The sequence below is a fragment of the Corvus kubaryi genome, unplaced genomic scaffold (genome assembly GCF_017639235.1).
Source record: "Corvus kubaryi isolate FWS band 111438036 unplaced genomic scaffold, C.kubaryi_AGA036_p1.0 37394, whole genome shotgun sequence".
NCBI lineage: Eukaryota > Metazoa > Chordata > Aves > Passeriformes > Corvidae > Corvus > Corvus kubaryi.
The window spans coordinates 7,101,437-7,121,436 of record NW_024581133.1 but is presented as its reverse complement, the minus strand read 5'-3'; the positions used below and the strand labels follow the sequence as shown (position 1 = coordinate 7,121,436).

The window sequence follows — 20,000 nt, the reverse complement described above, 5'->3', positions numbered from 1 at the left end:
AAGCAGCTTTGCTCTTTTGTTGGAGTCTTTCCCAGCACATTGGCTACAATTCTCTGCTCTGTTTTTGTTCCCTCATTTTGAACCGATGATGTGACCCCCTAGACTTCACCAGATACAACTTCTGCCACTCTATTTGATGGGACTCTGAACCACATGGTCCTTTGCCCCACCAGAATGAAAAGGCCTCACAAGACCCACGCAAATGCACTTCAAGTTGCACGGCTTGATCAGAGTCATATACGGGGAGGAAGAAAAGCAAACGTGCCAGGGAGAAAAGTATAACTGTGTCCAAGACATATACAAACTATATACATAATTATTTTGTATTTTATATGTTACATTAGATGTGTTTAATGTCGTGTGTGGACTATTGTGCCTAGGTGAAGACCTCTGCTTGCCTATCATATACCCAAGAGCCCAGCTGTTTCTGAAGATATCCATATCTCCATGTATCCTGCAGATCCTAGGATGAGGGTTTGGTAGATGCCCTTTTCTCCTGGACAAGCTTGGGGAGGTCAGGGAGCAGTGGGGAACACTTGCCCCTTGATAAATCCCTGTATGAAGCTCTGAGGAGACCGCAGGCAGTCCTACAGTCAGGGCTTGCATGGTTATTCCTAAATCCACTAAGCATATTCTGGTACCTTGCATGCCCCTAAAAGCTTCAGAGAAACATGGTATTTTTGTTAATTTCCAGTCCAGGAAAGTTCAGTGCTGAGCAGTGCCAGCATTATTTGAACACTGTTCATCCTCCACCCCAGACATTACTGCATTTCCACGTTTGTTCCTAAAGGATGATTTAGAGATGATTTTCACTGAAGATATCCAAAAAGAATGAAGCATTGTTATTGCTGAACCAAGGCAGGTTTAAATTATGTGAAGAGAACTTACCAGGGTCATTCTTATGAAGTACTTAAGGATCACATCTCTCCTGAAAATAAGATTCAGCCTTACTCTGAGGCTTACAAATTGTTTAGTAATTTTTCTTTTTGTTTCCTTTAAACTCCAATAAGTAACTAATTGTTTTACAACTAAATACTATTATTTATTAAAAATATATATATATTTTTAAATGAAGCATCAGACCATGAAACTCCAAATTCACTAAAGTACTGAGCTATTCAATAATGCTGGAGCCTCTTCCCTCTGTTTCCCCTAAATAAGCATTCAGTGAGATGGCACAGTCCTGGAGCACACTGAGCCTGGGACAGAAATGCCCCCTCTAACCAGACCTTTGCCAAGGGATGGTTCTGTCATGGTGTTTCCATCATCTTCACTTGCCAGAAACACTGCTGTAATTAGCTTTTACACTTACACACACAAGCCCTTCATCTCCCAGCACCCCCAGAGTATTTTTGAGATTGGAAATTAAGAGATAAGCTTGCCCTCCCCTGTGGAAAGCAGCCCTCTCTGCCCTGGGTTTCTGCAGCTCATTAAAAGCTGTCAGCACTGCATAGCCCTCCCAGCAGGCCACCTGGGATAAAGGGACATGTGAAGCTGAGCCCACAGAGAGTATTTGTGGAGGAAGGGTGTAGTACTTGCGACGGATGCTGAGGAGTCTAAGAGAAAGCAGAACCTTAAGTTGAGCAGAAAGCTCAACTCAAAAAACAAGCTGTAGGTTAAAAAAGAGTTAAAGAGTATGAATTTGCATTTGGAGCAAATGTTGTTCTTGGAATATATGAAACATCTATTACCAGACATCAATTTCTACCATATGGCACATGCATTACTTCTCCTTCTAAGCAGACCTGCAGTTGCAGGCTTGTACCTCACATCCAGCAACCATATTGTGACAGAAAAGTCCACTTTGATGAAGTGCATCAGTCTGGCGAGCTGAAGGCGTTCACATGGTGGTGTGGAAGTTCCCTGAGACTCTCTGTTCTTGTTAAATCTGTGCCTAAGTACTACAGCATGCAGCCTGCAGCATATCTGAGGGGAGCGAACACCTCCAGCCAAATTATCACTAGGATCAGGCAAATTAATTCAACTCAGATAAGTTCTTCAAATCTTTTCCAAAGCTCCAAGCAGGCTCTCAATGAGGATTTACTTTGGCAGGTCTCAATCTCTTCTATCTCATGAGCCTATGTTGCAATGGAAAAGAAAGATTTCAGGATTCTTTTTCCTGGCAGTTAAAATAGGAGGGAGGCCTCTCCTATTCATTTGCAATTTACAGGTTGAAAACATCTCATCTGTATCCAGTCATCTTATATTTCTTAACCTCTAAAAGAAAATGCCTTGTAACGTTTCCAGTGCAGCTGGAAGCAAAGATGGGTGGACTTGGTGCCTCAGGATACATCCAGTTTAACTTCTTTGGAGTGATAAATGAAGAAGAGCAGAAGTGAAGCAGAGCATGAACCACAGAAATTCTGAAGAGTGAAATCCAGCTCTGAGCAGGTATTTTTGCTAAGTGAAAATACCCACCCAAATGTGTCTTAGTGCCTCAGTTTGGCTCAAATATACAGAGAAAAAACCTTGTGCATTTTCCTCTGGGTCATGCCCCTAAATACACTCAGTCCTGCCCAGGATCCGCAATACACTGAGAGCGGACTCACAGCTTTGATATGACCTCCTGAGGTTTAATTTCCTTCCTCCCTGACAACAAGATCATAATTATTGAGGTTTTAGCTGACAGGCACTGACTGATTAAATCTAAAACAAATACTAATTGCAGACACATCATTAAAAAGGAGAGACAATATCTGACTCTAGGTCCGACGCAAGCAAAGATCCACTCAGAGTTAAGGACAAACCCCAACTTGGTGATGAGCTCGATGTTCTTGCTAAAAGTGCCAGTCTGTAATAATGAGGAGCCTGAAATTTAGCTGAGGGCATGAGCCTAGAAGTGTTCTGTCACCAAAACTATCCACATTTACCACACAGCACAGCTGAATGAACAGCTCAAGTCCAAGGTGACACTAAACAAGTCCTCTGCTGCTCAGCCCATCACCTGCCACATCCCTCCTGCACTGATACAGGTCTGTAAAGACAATATTCCTCCTTCAAGCTCTGCCCCTGCTCAGCTCTGCCTCTGTACCAGGGTGGGCACAAGCTAAAAGCTACAAGCATCATTTTGTGTCAATTTTTAGACCCATTTCCTCACCTCAAGTCTTGCTGTATTCCTGTGACATTTTCCATGCAAATGTCAAAAGGTCCCAATCAGGAATGAAAAAAATCCCAGCACCTCTGACAGCTTGCATCTGGGTTTGGCTATTTTTTCTCCCCTGAAGTTTTTTCTTGTCTTTCAGTATGGAGCTCAAGCCCATGTTCCCTTTTCCCAAAAACTGATCCAGCCACTTACGGGATTCTCAGTGAGATCATTCAGGAAATATTTCCAGTTGGAGGTCTTTGCTTGGGGAATTTTTTTTATTTATTTTGTCCTGTGCTTGGCATCAGTTACAGGTGCTTTTCCTATTTTGGATGGAAAGGATATTAAGCAGTATTCCTAAAGGTCCTTTTGGCCTTTTTTTTTTTTTTTTCAATTTGCCAAAAAAGCTTTTGATGGAACATCCTCCCCTGGCCCCCAGTCTGACAGGATTCCCTGACCTGCATAACGCTGTCCAGATTGAGGCATGAGAAACATTTTGAAAATGAACTATGCTGGAGTCTGGGAGTTATTAGCTGCCAAGAAATCCCAAAAGCTTTTAAACCTTGTTTGCAGCTGCAGAGTAGGAAACCTAGGTGCTATTCATAGAGGAATTCAACAGGAACTGTAAATTCAAGGCAACTTGCTGCTAAAATACAAAGGTAAAGAATTAAAACAGACTTAAGAAAAGAGCAACCCAAGCCATTACGATGCCAAAGTGACTGATTGAAAAGGAAGTTTGAAAAATTTCAGTATGCCTGGCTGGGATATAAAACTCAGACTGAGGTAAAACAGCACATTCTCTGAAATCATGTGTCCTTTGCAGCTGGTTATAGACCAAGGCTGAAAGAGGAGGTAGAGGAGCTTGTTAGCACTCCAGGATGGGAGATTTTTGTTATGCAGCTGGAACAGGAGAAATGGGGGTGGTTCTGAGAAAAAAACAGACTCAATCAGCCAAAAATTGCCCAAACTGTCTCATCCCTGGAAATGTTCAAGGCCAGGTTGGATGGGGCTTTGAGCAACCTGGTCTAGTGGAAGTTGGCCCTGCCCATGGCAGTGGGGTTGGAACTGGATGATCTTTAAAGTCTCTTCCAAACCAAACTATTCCATGATTCTATGAATAAACATCTTCATCAATGAATCAAATGCTTCTCCAGCCCCAGTCACGACACTTTATTTTCTGTACCATTAGAAAACTGCTCCTTCACCATTAACAGAAAAGGAAATTAGGGTGAATATTTAAGGTGGCTTCACAACAAAGGGTTATGAAGATCATTGTCTGACAATCAAAAGTCACTGAGTATGTTGGCTGTATAGAAGGTGTTCACCAGACACTGCCTGGATGTCCCACCAGCCCAGACTGTGAGGACAGGCACAGCCACCAGGCCGTGGAGCAGAGATTTTCATTTCCCTGTAGGCAGAGCAGGAGCAGGTACACAGTGAGTTACAGCAGCTCAGCTTTTCTCTTCCAATACAGCCCCGAGCCCGTGCCTCATGAAAAACACCCTCTTTCCCTGCCCTCCTGCCTGCAGAACAGCCAGCAGCCCCAGCCAGCAAGGGAATAAACTGTGAACACCTTTTAGGGAATGATCTCATCCTGAACAAAAGTTAAATAAAACAACTTGATAAATCACCGTTCCCCTGTGTGCACAAGCACACAAAAAACCAGAGTCTTCCTGCAAGCTGAAGTGAGCAGCTGCTTCAGGGTTTGAGGCGTTTTTAGGGGGAGAGGAGCTTGATTTTCAGATACATCCTTAAGTACAACCTCTAAAAAATCAGGTCCCATCAAGTTACCTTATGTTCCATCCCTTCAACAGAAGCATTCCAAATGAACTTGTCACTTGTCACCATCTTTTCCAAGGACTCCAGAAGGAGAAACAAGACTCTTAAGGCAGGAGAATACTTTTGCACACCTGGCTTGTACTACTTTAAGGAAAATTACTCTCAAGAGCTAATTAAAATGCATGATTTTCCCCCTCTAGCTGTATAGATTAATCTATTTCATTTTCAAAAATCTCATTTTTTCCCATCACTTCAAGTATTCAGGAGAGATTACATTATTACAATCACAACTTGGCCTCAGTCCCAGAACACAGAGATGAAGAGAGAAAAGGCTTTTGTTGAGGACACGCACACACACTCACACACACACTTTAGACAAAATGAAAGCACATTAATCAGCTAATAGGGAGGGGGGAAAATCTAAATTCTTATGACAGAAGCCACGAAAATGAAAGACTTCTGGTGGAATGTACTGTCAATGCAGTAGAAAAAAAGACCAGGGAATCTCATGGAAAACCATGAGGCTTTGAGCCTTTTTTTTCTTTTTTTGCTAGGGAAAAACACAGATCTTGGTCTCTCAGAAGCACATAAATGGAAAGGACATTTCTCAAGGGCTCAGCAGTGGCACTGGGCAGTTCATGCCCAGGTGAAATCAAGATCTTTAAGAAAATATGAAGCCCAAAGAGGTTAAAAAACTACTGATACTGTGGCTAGATAAAGCAGTTTTACTGCAGTGAAAGAGCTGTGAGGGAAAAGAAAAAAGAGAAAAACTACACAGTGTATTAAGATGCTTCATTAGAGAGCAGGTACTCAAACTTTCCCTGGAAGAAACAAATCCCCTGAGGTGAAGGGACGAGGTTTTTTGTCAGTTATGCCAAAGTGCTTTCTGTAAAATTAATGGAAGCTCTGGGAAGTTCACACAGTTAAACGAGAGCAGAAGTGCTGTCCCTGCAGGATGCCTCCTCCCAGCACTGCCGTCCCCCCTCTCTGCAGATGTTTGGGGAGGGGGAGAGGCTCAGGCTGTGGTTCCACATCTATTAATATCACATCTGCTGTACTCTGAGGTTTCGTGGCAGGACAGATTCGATCTGGATCAAGCACAAACACATTTTTGCTGAATTAGCCTGAGCACGTGATATGATGTGCTCCAGCTCTAAGTTAGCTGGCCACATTATGGCAGTGTGAAGCTGACACACAGCTCTGGGCTTGGCATAAAGGTTCTCAGGATCAAGGTATGTCACAAAGCTGTTGAATGCACTTGAACCAGGTGGTGAATTTGTACCAGATCAGGAGTTTCCATCACAGGGATCAAGCTCCTTTGATCCACTGCTGGGCACCTTAAGTCCAGGTGTGTCAACTTGTGAAAGCAGCCTCTAAATCCTAAACCCACGTGTGCAAGATAGTGATCATTCCCCAAAACCCAGTGGCCAGAATTAAAGAAAACAAGTATAAAACTCAGATTGAGCCCCAACAAGTCTTCCTTTTTCTTGCTGCAACAGGGGCTGATTCCCTGTTGGCACAGATCAAGGCAGGGATGCTGATGCCTTCACTGTGCCCTGACTCTGTATCTCCCCACGAGCTGCTGGCTGAAGGACTGTCTCAGGTTAGGGGCAGCACATCAGAGCAGTGAGAAATAAATAAATATTATATTTTGTCGGAAGGATTTGGGGTTTTAAATTATATATTTAGCAAAAACACAAATAATTCATGAGTGTTTTCAAATACATGAATAATTTAAGCTGGAACCAAAATAGCTAAATCATCAGGGCCATCATCCTCATAGAGGCATCTAGGATAGGTTATTTCAAGTACATTTCACTGCAGACTGGCACGTGCACAAGTTCACTAATAAGCAGCTGCATCCTTGCCTTTAAGCTCCCACAAACCCCAGCTAGTCACAAATCCCTGACTCAGGATGGCAGCCCTAGAGCTGAGATGCATCTGAGCCCTAATTGAGCCATGGCTTTAAGAGTAGGGACAGAACCAGTCTGAAATCCCATTTTATAGCTCCTCAAACCACATCTGAACCATGTGGTACATGTGTGGCATTTAAGAACAAATTATCTGAGCACCATACAAATGTTCACTAATAGCTAACTCCAAGTTCTAGCAACCAGCATTCTTGCCTGCATATTTGTGGCTGACATTGTGTAGACTTTGAGGCATGTATATTTGTTAATTTGAATTCTGTGTATTTTGTGGGCATTGAGGGTGTAATACTGAAACCATAACTTCATTGTGAAAAAGCTTGCACTTTTGTATATATAGGGAAATCTGGTATGAGCTGGACAGACAGATTAGCAGGAATTCCCAGAACAAGAAAATCTCAGGTTTTTAAGTAATTTTGTGGCACTGAGGGACATTGTTTAGTGATGGACTTGGCAGTGCTGGGTTAACAGTGGGACTTGATGACCCTAGAGGTCTTTTCCAACCTTAATGATTCTATGAGTCTAAGTACCTTTTAATGACAGTTGCCTTTACCTTTATCTTGACTCCAACAGATTTAATATTTTTATTACTACTTCTCAAATTTAGTTTTCAGAATTAACATTTAACTTCAAATCCCTTTCAATTAAAAACTGCACTTTAAATTTCACACATCCTAGCCCATCCAACAGTATCACTTAAGGCTTCTCCTAATTTACTGATACAAATTGAAATCCTATGGTTTTGTTATCAGGTAATCAAGGAAACGCTTATCCTGCTAAAAGTGCAGTAGTTTATCGCTAAGGTTTTAAGGCTAAAATGTTTGCCAAAAAATCCCTGCTTTGACATTTCACTTATTACTGATTTAATGCATAATGCCAAAAGTTTATTCCAGTGCATCCATCATCACACCTCCAGCCTCCCTCTTGCCCTGGCCTTTACACCACACCTGGTCAGCCTCCTGCCAGGGAGAAATTCAAAACTCAGACCTAAAGAACTGTGAATTCAGCATCAGGCTACGAGACAGTAGCTGTTGTCACCTCAAGCTCTGCAAATACTAATCCCAGAGGAAATCCCGTGCCAATGGGGGTGGAACTAGATGATCTTAAAGGTCCTTTCCAACTCAAACCATTCTAGGAGTCTATGATTCTATGAAAAGCAGCCACATTTCACCAAGAGCTCTGTGCAGGACCATGGTGTCTGTTCACCCAAAATGCTGAGGTAGGACCTGGATGTTGTCAGCCACCACAGTGCATAAACCCAGCAGAGAGTCCCGCTCTGGGAAAATGAAGGTGAGCATTCCTGACTGTAAGCATTTTGGCAAACGACATTATTCTGGTTCTTGAAGTCCCAGTGCACCACCAAGATGCCCCTGTGCCAATGGGGACATGGTTCCTCTGTGCTGCTGGCACAGGGTGACGTTGATGCACCCAATGGGCAGCTCCCTCAACCACCCTGTGTGGCTACAGCCAGAGCCCTGAACAATTACCATGGAGGACATGCAGCTTTTAGAGAGCCATAATTAAGTAAACAGCTGTCCCATGTACCCTCCTGCACCCCACTGCAGAAGAAAGTTATGTAGGATGGGTTACACAGCTGTTCTTTGGCCAGAGACAACACTGACAGCAAGAAAAAAGTTTTTGGAAGGAAGCTGTAAGTCTAATATTTCATTAAGAGGAAATGAAGGAGCTACATTGTGGTATTGACTTATACAGTTATAGCTGATGGCATTTCACATTCTCTGCTTATCACCCCAGCTACGTGTCTGCTTTGGGAAAACCTGGGGCTCAGAACCACCAACAGAAAAATACTGCAGGGTAAATGCCTGACACTGAGTGTGCTGGAGGCACTCCTCTAACCCTCTGATCTTGGGACACATAACGGCTCATTCATTCTCTTCCGCATTTTTGCAGTTTTGTAGGAATTCCCCCATTGTAACGAGCCTTTGACCTTACCCCCATTTCTTCTAACACTGCCTGACATCTTCCCATCATATGTTAGCAGTGTGTGCGTGTCTTCAGTGAAAAGCAAACCATTGCTGGTGCTCTCGGGCCCCAAAGCAAAGCAATGTGGAGGAAGAAAGAAAGAGAAACCTCAGCCTCACTGGTTCTTCCCAGAGATCTGTTGCTCCAGCAACTCAAAGTCAAACAATGATGTCAAGAAGACAGAGCTGAGCACTTTGAGTGCAGCGTCCAGTTGCCACAGCAACTCGTTCTTAAAGTAAGTGATGCAGAGAGGTTTCCTTTTCTCAGTAGTAAAAAAATATGAGAGAGTAAATGAGTGTAAAGGATGTTTACCTGGGGCTGGGGGTGTTAATTTAGGGGGCTGGGATGCAGCACCCTGCCCAAGGGCCAGGGCAGGGAGCAGGAGGAGGATGCTGTTCCCTCCCAGTGGAACGGAGCAGCTGCTTGGAAAGGAATTGCTTTGCTCTTCCTTTCACCAGAGGAAATGCCAGAGAAGCAAGCTCTGCTGCCAGATGCCACATGGACACCAAATGTTCCCCACTGGCTCACACCAGCCCGCGCTGCCGAGGCTCTGAGGGGAGGGCTCCTCGTCTCGCTTTCATCCCGCCTGCCCTGAGCTCCCTCAGCTGTTGCAGACCCATCTGTCCCACGAGCCTCTGGCCATGCTGGGCAGCTTACAGGCTTCAGACAGGGAGGACAGGTGCTGGGGGGAGCAGGGGAGCTCTTTGGCCACCCCGAGCATAAACCCTTTTCCAGCCCCCGCTCGCCTCCGGCCCTTTCCCCAACCTCCTGCACAGCTCTTTTGTTTGGGACCATCAGTTTGTGGCTTCCCAAGAACTGAAATCTGTGGCAAAAAGGCACAGCTTGACGATTTCACTCCGAATAAAAAACCTCCCCCAGCCCTCTGCCCCTAAAGGGCCGAGAGGGGAGATGGAGTGAGAGCTGTTGGTGTTTCTGGGAGACAGGACATGGCCAGTTTTGGAGGTTACAACCAAGGTTTTTGTTGACAGACCATTTACTCACATAGCTTCTTGCATGTGGAGCACGTTGCTTCCCAGAGCAGCCATCCATATGGATCTGGGAGACAGGAGACACCTTCAGCTATGGTCCCTGCTTGAAAGACATCACAGATCTCCTAAGGAGCTGCTTTATCCCCACGTGCCTGTAAGGAACAACGTGATTAACTCTTGCACTGATTCATCCTTATCCATTTATCTAATACAAACCATTTCTTACTCCATTAGGCCCTTGCCCTCACTGAGTAATCCCTGGTTGTATCATGCTTTGGAATTAGTCTGTAAGGTCCTCAGGGCAGGGATCATGCCTTGGAAGGTGCCTCACAGACTTTAGGCCATTGCTAAATTAATAAGAACGTAATAAAAGTATTAGAGCTCTACTGAGGGAGGCATTGTTATGCCCCAGAGGCAACATATCTGGTTAACAACCCTGAAAAGGAATGCCAACAACATTAGCCTCTGCCCCTACATCCCTCCACCTAATGTAAAATTAAATAGCTACAAATTACCTATCTATTTTTCTATCTGCCTAGGCAATTAGCCCATGCTCATTACCGGACATATGGGGATACATCCAAGCTTGCAGGCGCTCACCAAGATGGGAGGCACAACACACAACAAGGCAGGAGTAGATGTTCCGAGGCTTCTGCTTCCTTGTAAAACACACCATTAAACCACAACACGTTGGACCATCAGCAGAGGTCAGAAAAAACCTGCAAAATCTGGCAAGAAAAGTGTCCAAAGAGCAAATCAAGAGCCAAGGGCAGCAAACAGGCTGTGAAAGTGTTCTCAAGGGTGTGTGCGGGACGGAGCGGAGCAGCCAGGGATGTTTGTTCATATGGGAAAGGCAAACACCAAGTTATAAGTAAATGTGGCATTTATTTGCAATTAAACTCGTGCATACATCTCCATGAATACGAGGTGCACCCCACTGACGAGGGGGCCTGCTGCCAATGGGGCATTGTCAAGGATAAATACACGGAATTGCAGTGAGGGGAGAGCTGTGCATCAAGTCAAACATCCTGGAAGAAAATTCTGAGGTTCTTCAGTCAGCAGCACGAATAGAACTCCCTTATGCTCAAGCTGAATTTGGGAGCACAGGAGCCCTCACACATCCCTCCATGAAGCCAAGAATGCTGCCTCAAATGTGCTTTAATCCAGTTAAGTTCGAGCTCTCTGCTCTGCAGTTTGACAGTAATGCTATATTTTTATTCAGGGCAGGATCAGAGGGCTGACGAAACTTCATGTTGCCAACATGAAAGTGGAAAGAGCTTTAGCTAATCCCAAGCAAAATGAAGCCCACCTCTTTAACCCCACACCCCTCCTGAAAAGAAAGAAAATGCAAACCCCACATTTGACTCTCTTGGAAGAGAAAAATTCCCTGCTGTCCTCAGATGGTTAAAACATGCAGCTTTCGTGGGCTGCAGAAGGAATAGCAATTACATACCCTTCACCTCTTGCCAGCTTGGGCTTTTTTCTTTTTTTTTTTTTTTCTTTTTGGTGGGGTTTTGTTCTAAATCTTTCAACTGTTTTTGGGGTTTTTTTCCCCCAGTCCTTCTTACGGGGGGGAAACATTCTCACCCTCCATGAGAAAGGGTGGTTTAGGGGTGGAAGAAAACAGGACAAGGGAGTTCACAGTCTGCTTCAATGTCATTAAAAAAAAAAAAAAAGGAAGAAAATTTTAAAAAAGAGAGCAAGAGAGAAAGAAAGGCCAGGTCTTCAGTGGAGTTAGCCTGGCCATATTAAAGGAGCAGGTGTTGTACTGAGTTAATTTATCTGGGAGGAGACCTGAGCAAATCCCAGCAGCCCTGCTGAGAAAAAAGCTTTGTATGCTGACACAAAGCCCTCCCTGCTGCAGCACTGCTCTTGCTGTCTTCCCTTCCCTCCTCCCCAGGTTCTCCTAATTGCAGAGCTAATGTCCTCTGACAAGTGCCTCAGATGGTCCAACAGCAGCCCTATCACCCATTCCCCATCCCTGATTATTGTTACTATTTTCAAAGCCCAAATCCCTGCCGAGCTCAGGCTGCTCTTGATTATTCTCCAGCACAACCATGTCTGCTGAGGAGCTGCAAAATATTCCCTCTGCCATGCTGAGCACCCAGTTGCTTGGCTCTTATGACATTGCTGCAATTTCTGGCACAAGAAACAGCACAAACAGGGCTCCAAAGATTCCTCTTTTGAGGCTGCAAGCCCAGGACCCACATCAAAGCCGGATGCTTGACTGATGTTTGCTTGGAATGATGGTGTTGGAGGGAGGGGGCCTATCTGCCTACCATGCCTGGAATATGTGAGTTATTGGCACAGCCTCCAGCCACGCCGCAAGCTGTGTGTCAGTTAAAATGGGGATCTGGAGAGCAGCAAGCCCAGGCAAGCAGAGATGGGCAGGAAGTTTATTTATTAAGCGATTAAAATGGGTAGATGGTCATCATAAGAGGTCAAGAGGAACAACCTGACAAACTCTTCTGTCGACAACGAAAAGAAGTTCAAGTTCAACAAGCCTAGTATCAGCATTTCTCACTCCCAAATACATGCCCAGAAACCAGCACTGCCCTGGGATCTCAGGCTTTTACACAAAAATCACCATTTCCACCAGGGCCACATCATCCACCCCTGCTGCAGACCACTTTTACAAAGCCCAAAACATAGAGCAAATATCTCCAGCAGCTCCATTGTGCTTTGAGGCTTCTCTTCTTCTGCTCAGAGGACTTTCCTCTGGGAACAGAGGCAATCATGGCAGCAGAAGGGAAGCCAACACCTTCCAGAGCTGATTTTCGCAGTAGCATTAAGATGCACCACAGCTTCTCTGCTGCTTGGCACCACAGTGAAATGGATGCTCTGGGAAGAGAGAGGGAACAGGCTCTTGTCCTTGCTGCCAATACCTTCAGAAGGTGCACAGAGTGTTGCTGGAATAACCTCATGTCCACATCAGCCACACCGACTCACGCATGGGTCAGACCACAGCAGCTACCACCAGCCACAGGAGGGGACAAACAGGGTGGGAACGGGGTCCCCTGTCCATCCCCAGCTGCACCCACCCCTTCATGCTACAGGGACAGGAAATTTATAGCTGTGGTTCAGAGGGAGAGAAGGTGCCATCAGGCAAGAGTTACCCTGCATCAAATGTTCCCTTCAATGGGAAGGAGAAAGGGAATCTGGGCAGGAAAGATTTCAGGACACCAGCAGGCAGCAAAGGGCATCTCATTCAAAAAGTGCTCAGCAGTTCCATCGCACAAAGCAAAAATAAGAGACACCCCTTTAAGATACAGTGAAAGGAAAAGCGTGCTGGGGAGGAAAGGGAGGGGCGGTGGAAAGGGGTGCGAGCAGCTGGAGAGGAATTCCAGCGGGACAGATAGACAGGCAGTCACAAAGTCTGTTAATTATTTAAAAAATAAACTAACACAGAAAAGGACGTCCTGGGGAGGAGGGGGAGGCAGAACCTCAGGGTACCCATCAATTATGCACAAACCAGCTCGGGGACACTGTGAAAAAGGGTCCTGTGGGCACCATCAGAGAAATGTCACCAGAAGCTGGCCCCAACCCACTACCGGTGACACAGCACGGTACCTTCGTGACCCTTTGTTACCCCTGGCTTATTGTGTTTCGTAACTTGAGTTGGTACCCGCAAGAGGAAACAAAGGAACACAAAGGCTTGGCAATGGTTTGTGTTTCTAATTGCATTGCAACCGTGCGTTTTCACCTGGCACTCCCCTGGCACGTCAAGAGCAGGACAGCCTGGAGCCTCCCTCCTGCTTCTTGAAACAGTGACCACAACAAACAATTGGGTGTTAAGCAGAAGCCAACTGCATCCAGGTTGCTGCTGCCAGATCAAGGTGAACAAAGCTACAAGGCAGGAGACACAGGAAATAAATCTGTCCTTACCGAACACTTTTCCTGGCTGGAGCTTGGACTGATATGGAGCATCTCCTCCAGAGCTGTAGATTCCAACTTTTTAACAGGATCAGGTCACACACACTGCTCCTGGGGACTACACAACATGATTTTTCTTGGCCAGGCAGCCACCTACACTGCTGGCTTTCAGGTCCTTTTTTTTTTTTTCCAAGAGCTCCATTACCAGAAAACCACTAAAATATGACAAAGTGGCAAAAGCATTTCTTCCCAGTTTTAATATTTTTCTTATAACTTGAGCCTTGAAATGATATCCCAATATCTTTAGTAAAGCTCTGGCCCAGAAAGTCTGAAGCTTAGGAGGGGAAGAGCCATCTCAGGTTCAGAATGGTAATCCTGCATCCTGCATACACTTCTATTGTTTCTTGCTATGATGAGAAAATATTAAATATTGCCTAGAAACCAAAAGCATTAACTTGCCTCATGCACACCATCAAATAGACATTGAACAATAAGAGGTTTGGCTTACAAATGGGTGTTGCTAGAATTCCAGTTTTCATCCTTGTCCTGGTTTTAAACCACAACAAGCTTGTAAGTATGAGGACCCAAAAAATTACAAAATCTTAACCCATCCAGGTTGTCCTAATTCCTTCTATTCATCCAGTCTTGGTTTATCCGTGGGCAAAATGGCTTTTCTTTGCATTGAACTACTCCTTAAATCCTACAGAAACATGAAGCTTGCAAGCAAGAGGGGTGATGTGCGTTTGATAGAAACCACCCATATAAATGAAACCGCAATTTTTACGATAAATCAGCAAATGGGTGAGCACGCAGAAACTGTATCTGCCATAATGATTTATTTAAAATAAACAAATCCAGCTGTGGTAAAATAACGAGTTCTCTGCAAATACACACACAAATTCTGGCTATTTCATTATGAACATATTAAATCTAGTCCCTCAACTCCAGCTCTTGATGATAATTAAATACACATAGATGTACTGCAGTGGATTTGCTCCTGGTAATTTGCATAGCAGAAAATAATTACTCTGGCAATTAGATACAGTACTACGTGCTGCTTCTTTATGTGCACCACAAATTTCTTCTGATGTTTTGGCATCACCCTTTAAGAAATTAATGAAGGCCCCTTTCCTATTAACAGCATGCTACAGTGGGTTCGTGGTGGCTTTGTCTCATGTGTTTGGAATAACTTTTGTCCTTGTTGCTAGGGCTGGTGCTGCAAACCTCTTGCTGCCTTTAAATAGCCAGCTCCTTTGCTGGCAGTGGTGTTTTCCATTTGTTAGCTATTATATTGGTCATTTGTCCAATTGTGCTGCTCTTGTCCAGTGATCAACCACACAGTGCCAGGGCATCCCTCAGTTCAAGGGAAATAATCAGTTCGTTCCCCTCCTGTCCAGGCTATTTGTCCTGTCATACACAGGGATGATGCATCTCTGACAGAGGAGAAAAGGTGCAGACTTGAATCTGTTTAGGTGAGACTCCTCATCCCAGGCTAAGCTTTAAAGTCCTCAGGTTGAGAAAAGTAATCCCCAGCTATCAGCAGGAGCAAAGGGAAGGATTAGGTAGAAGAGGAGCATCAGGGAAAACAAAGCCACAGAACGGATTTGCAGGGCTGAGTTTTGTACAGCCAGAAAGCCCAGCCTTTTCTTCTCTAAAGGCATTTCCCTTTCAACATTGGTCATAAAAGCCTGTGAGAAAGCCTTCTCTCCCTCTTGAGGCTGCTGCCTGAGCTACAGCTGGCCCCGCCAGCAGCCTTCCCTGCATTTCAACCCTGAGCCTGTGCTGAAAGGGAGGGGATGTCTCAGGTTAATTCCAGCACCTCTGGATCTCCAGAAGGCATCACAGCTTCAGTGTTTAAAGATGGGAGGCATATACGATAAATTTTGATTATTCAAGTCAAGAACTTTGATAAATGCTTGAGAACCCATTTGCTGCCAGTGCACATCTAATAATAAAGTGAGAACAGGGAAACATCAAAGACAAAACAGACAACAAGAAATGTGTGTGTGAGGTGAAACCATCACCATGGGGAACTTCTCTCCTCACCCAGACAGCTCCTGGTCCTGCTTCCTTATGACCTCGGAGCATTTTTCACTGGTGCTGCCACTGCTCTTGCCCTGCTGCCCTGTGCTGCCCCAGCTCCTCTCAGCTCTTGCCTAAAGACAGTTCTCTCTCTCCTGAGCAACCTCCCACTTTCTATTGTCCCTCACACTTTGATTTTGAGTGAGGTTTAGTCTACTAGCACAAACTGCTGAGAGAAAAGATGGCCTAGAAGTGAGGGTGACAGCCTGGGCAGGGGAGAGTCACGTTCAATTCTCTCTGCCACTGACTTCTTGCCTAACCCTGGGCATCTTATTTCACACCTCTTCCTGTCCACCACTGCCTTCTTCAAAACACTGCTCAGATATATCTGGCTATTTCATTATGAACATATTAAATCTAGTCCCTCAATTCCAGCTCTTGATGATAACTAAATACACATAGTTGTACTTCGTTCAAAACATTTTGAACTTGATGTTAGCCACCAGCCACGTCAAAAAATCCTGTCAATTTTGGCTGGATGTTTATCCTTAGGTGAAACTGCAATTCTGCCATCAACCATAGCCAGACTCTGTTCTTCAGCAGATTCAGGCAGGTTTCACCCTCCCTTCCCAAGGGTCACGGCCAACGCTGCAGTCTGACCCAGCTCCCTGGGCACACACTGTGAGATGAACATGCAGAGGTGCTGCAGCTCTCCTACAACAAGCCCCAAACCCACCTGGAGGCCAGGCAGAGCTGGAAGGGTGGGGTATGGCCACCCAACACTTTCTAGCACTGAGAAGCACAGCGTGCTGCTGGGGCATGAAAAGGAAGAGAAAAAAATGCAACAAAAGACAAGGATAAAAGGACTTCCATTCCAAAGCACAATTAGGAAGAATGCACCCCTTTTTCTCAGGGTTAGACTTTTTTCTTTTTCTCTCTTTGGCCTGGCTCATGGCTGCCTGTAGATCCCTTTCCTGGTTGCCTAGCAGGGCTAGCATTCATGGCAAGCTGAGGTACACCATGGATGCTCCCTGGAAGCTGGCTGCTATTTCCTAGCCAGATGTCTTTTATTTCAGTCAGTGTCATTGCTTGAAGAGCAACAATAGCACTTTATTTCCATGGCTCTCATCTTCAGATAGTCTAGCAACAACCTTGCCTTACCTTCAGCTCTGTTGTACCCTCCATTAATAGCTCGTACAAAATAATTCAAAACAAATCAAGAAGGCTAAACCTGTAAATCCTCCCATTCTGCAAGGCCAAAGGGTTATTTTACAAAGCACAAGCACTCAGGCTACACAGTTCTGCCAAAGTGCTCCGTAAGAGTCAAGAACAGCTGAAGCAATTAGCAATGCCCCATTCTCCTCCAAAAGGCACAAACTCCAGGGAAGGAATCAATAGGAAAACTTTACAATACGGAGCCCTTAGCTCAAGACACGTTTTAGGGATAAAGCCTTTAAAAGGCAGGGGATAAGATGCTAGACCAGGACTTAGGATAAGACTGAACTCTATCCTTGAATATCTGGCCGTGCCATGGATTCATGGGTTCCCCCATGTAAAAGGTAAGATACTGGTATTTGTTTCCTTAATCAAATTGCTTGGAGGCCACTGATGGAACAGGCTGAACAAGAACTAAGCCTCTGAGCTATTTATACCTTCCCATTATTTAACAGAATAATTTTAACTCTGAGATGTGCCAGAGCAGACACGGGGATAAAAGCTTCTGCAAACTTTTAACTACAGGCACCACACTTGCAGGATATCTGACAGGAGATTATCCATCTCCTCCTGCTTAGTTTTTGAATGGGATTTGTGACGTGTCCACTTGTCCAGGCAGGAGGTTCAATTTGCTGATTCCTACAGTCCCACATCTCTAAAAACTGCACTTTTTACAAACTGGAAAGGGAAAATGTTCTCCTACACCTGCTGGCTACATGATGGATGTAGAGGCAGTTCAACCTCTCACAATGAATTCTTGTTAACACAATTGGAATGCAGGTTTCCAAAATACTGCCTGAAAGGTGAAGTCTACCCAAAACTTTCAATTTAGAAATTTCACCTTCACAAACCTGTATTTCACCTGAGATCTTTGTGATTTGTCTGTGCCTTTCATCATCTGACAGCCACCTAACACCTCAACCACATAAAGCACTAAGAACAGGACATAGAGAAATATTGTGATTATAAAACTGATTTATTGTTTACTCTCACAGGGCCTAGTTGTTACTTCCACTGAATTCAATGGGAGCTTTGCCATCAACTTCAATAGGGTGGAGCAGAGCCAGGGACTTTTGTCTGTTAATTCCCTGTGGATCATTTACAGCTTTCCAAGCACCACTGCAAAAATAAACTTCAGATTTTTAAAAAAAACCACACGCACACACAACAAAAAAACCAACTGGAGTTAAAATGTGTATAAAGACCCAAAGAGAACCACTGGCATAATATCCCTACAGTATTTCAGAATAACTCATTATTTACTCATTAAATCAGCAAACGACAGCTCCATTTCTCAGGATCAGCAGTGTGTGCATTTCTCACGCAATCAAATTATTCACAAGCCGTGTACATAATTTGCTCTTGAATATATATAAAGTTTAGATATAATGAGTTGGGCTCAGAGCACAGAGACATAGCCAAAAGTGAGCTGTATAAGTGACAGTGCTCTGGAGGTGCCAAGCAAAGACATCCATGCAGGGGAGGGAACATCTCTTCTGGGTTCCTTTCTGGTGTGGTTCAATTGACCAACTCTAAGATGCCCAAGGTCCTGGCAAGGGAGAGAGAGCAGGCTACAGAAAACAACCAGCCACGTTAAACAGATAAACAGGGAGCCAAAATAAAGAGAGAAAAGGTGAAAACTCACCTCCTATTTCTTCCACCTTTAAGGTGCCTCTCCAATCTCAAGTAGCACATGACAAAACTCAATACTAGGATCGAGTTTGTGCAATTTTGCACACCGTTGTCACATGTTTTCAGACAGAAGTCATCTGAAACTAAATATTTTCCCTGCAGAAGCATGGGACATGTCACTCTTTTCCAAGTTTCCACCAAAGAGTCAAAAACTACAGCCCTGGACTAAAATGGGTCAACGCTCCTGGATGAACTTCCACCATCTTTCTGAAGTAATTCTCATGTCAACTGCTTGGGAAAAGTAGGACTAAGACAAAGGGGAGCTGAAAGCCTGGGGCTTGAATGGAAACTATAAAAGGAACAAAAGTAGCAGCAACAAAACTCCAAGGACTCCTTTGGCACCCAAGGAGGAAGCTTAAAATACAGCCAGCGTCTCTCAGCCTTTTTTCCCTATCTTAGTCTAAAAAAAAAAAAAAAAAAAAAAAGAAAGAAAAGAGACAGCTCTTCGAAACAATCTCTTTCTGTGTAAGCTGTTGCCAGAGTCTGAGAGAATAAGCCAGGGTTTCTGTGCCAGCCCATTCACATGGCCAGGTGAAAAGAAACTCATTCCTTTACAGCCTGTGCTGCCCCACACAACATCTGCTGAGAAAGTGGGATGGGAAACACCAAAAAGGGGAGAAGAGAACAGCCGAGGCCTTCAGGTTAGAAGGGCAGCCTGTTCCCACCAGGGAGCCCCTCTTTCACTCGCAGACAACTGCTGCATTTGACATTTCAATGGGAACTGAGGCAGAGCAGGAGGGAGGGCGATGGAGGAGGGGGCGGTGGGAGAGCACATAAAGGGACTGGAGCGAGAAAGGCAAGGAGACAAAAATTCTGCATCTCTTTCATTTCTGCTTTCAGGGTATTTTTTCTGCCCATAATATGACAGTCAGTAGAAAGAGGAGAGTTTCTTTTAAAATCACACAGATAGGCAGAGAGGGTTGGTCCTGCTAAAAACTTCAAGATGAATCAATTTTATGGGGACTACAGAGCAAAATTCTTTTTTTTTTGGTCATCCCTTTTTTTGTTTGTGTTTTCAATGAGAAGGAAAAAGGATTTACATAAAATAAACAAAAAGAATGAATAGCAGCAAACCCTGCCATGGGCACCAACAGTGGATGCTTTTAGAAGAGTTACATGAATATTGTTTCAGTGTTCAGCATTGTCTGAGGGTTCAACACAGACACATTCATCCTGGGAAGTAATTCTGGGGTCCTGATCACTCCATACAAACCCCGCAATGAGAGCTGCATGCTTTTTAAAATCTGCTTTATAGAAACTTTCATCCAAACACATCAGAGTAATTTTGTAAAGGCTTCAAAGCAGCCCTGTGCCATGAAAGGGTATTATCTCCATTTTACAGAACAGGAAACTGAGGCCCAGAGGGAATCACGCAGGCAGCATCCAGAAATGAATCACTGGCAAAGCCTGGAATAAAACTGGTTCCCTGGAGCACCA

General features: G+C 44.5%; 1 long non-coding RNA gene across 3 annotated transcripts in view; it reads right to left on the bottom strand.

Moving 5' to 3' along the window:
* Nucleotides 1-18,770, bottom strand: part of LOC121669899 — a 213,490-nt gene extending 194,720 nt beyond the window's left edge. For all 3 annotated transcript variants that reach the window (XR_006017928.1, XR_006017927.1, XR_006017929.1), the window contains exons 1-2: nt 18,517-18,770; nt 9,775-9,913 (exon numbers count right to left, since the gene is read on the bottom strand). This is a non-coding gene — a long non-coding RNA (uncharacterized LOC121669899). The remainder of the gene's footprint in view (nt 1-9,774; nt 9,914-18,516) is intronic.
* Between the last annotated feature and the right edge of the window lie 1,230 nt (nt 18,771-20,000).